An 860-nucleotide genomic window follows, 5' to 3' on the forward strand; every position below is an offset into this window, starting at 1 on the left:
GCAGAACATCTCGTTTGCAAGAATGTTCAGCCCTGGTTGAGAGTCTCCTTTGCAAGCACTTCTCAACCTTTTTTATACCTTGTTCCTTACACAAATAGAACTGCCTTATGACACAGCAATCCCACTGCTCGGCATACACATCGAGGAAACCAGAATTGAAAGAGACACATGTACCCCAATGTTCATCGCAGCACTGTTTATAATAGCCAGGACATGGAAACAACCTAGATATCCATCAGCAGATGAATGGATAAGAAAGCTGTGGTACATATACACAATGGAGTATTACTCAGCCATTAAAAAGAATACATTTGAATCAGTTCTAATGAGGTGGATGAAACTGGAGCCGATTATACAGAGTGAAGTAAACCAGAAAGAAAAACACCAATACAGTATACTAACACATATATATGGAGCTTAGAAAGATGGTAATGATAACACTGTATGCGAGACAGCAAAAGAGACACAGACGTAAAGAACAGACTTTTGGATTCTGAGGGAGAGGGAGAGGGTGGGATGATTTGGGAGAATGGCATTGAAACATGTATACTATCATGTAAGAAACGAATCGCTAGTCTAGGTTCGACACAGGATACAGGATGCTTGGGGCTGGTGCACTGGGATGACCCAGAGAGATGATATGGGGAGGGTGGTGGGAGGGGGGGTTCAGGGTTGGGAACTCATGTACACCTGTGGTGGATTCATGTCAATGTATGGCAAAACCAATACAGTAAAGTAAAGTAAAAAAATAATATTTGAATTAAAAAAAAGGAATTTACTTTTCTATTAAAAATGTATATAAATGATGATTAAAAGACTAGACTAGAATGAATCAAACTGTTAAAAAAAAGAATGTAAAA

Source organism: Oryx dammah, unplaced genomic scaffold (genome assembly GCF_014754425.2).
Source record: "Oryx dammah isolate SB20612 unplaced genomic scaffold, SCBI_Odam_1.1 HiC_scaffold_23, whole genome shotgun sequence".
NCBI lineage: Eukaryota > Metazoa > Chordata > Mammalia > Artiodactyla > Bovidae > Oryx > Oryx dammah.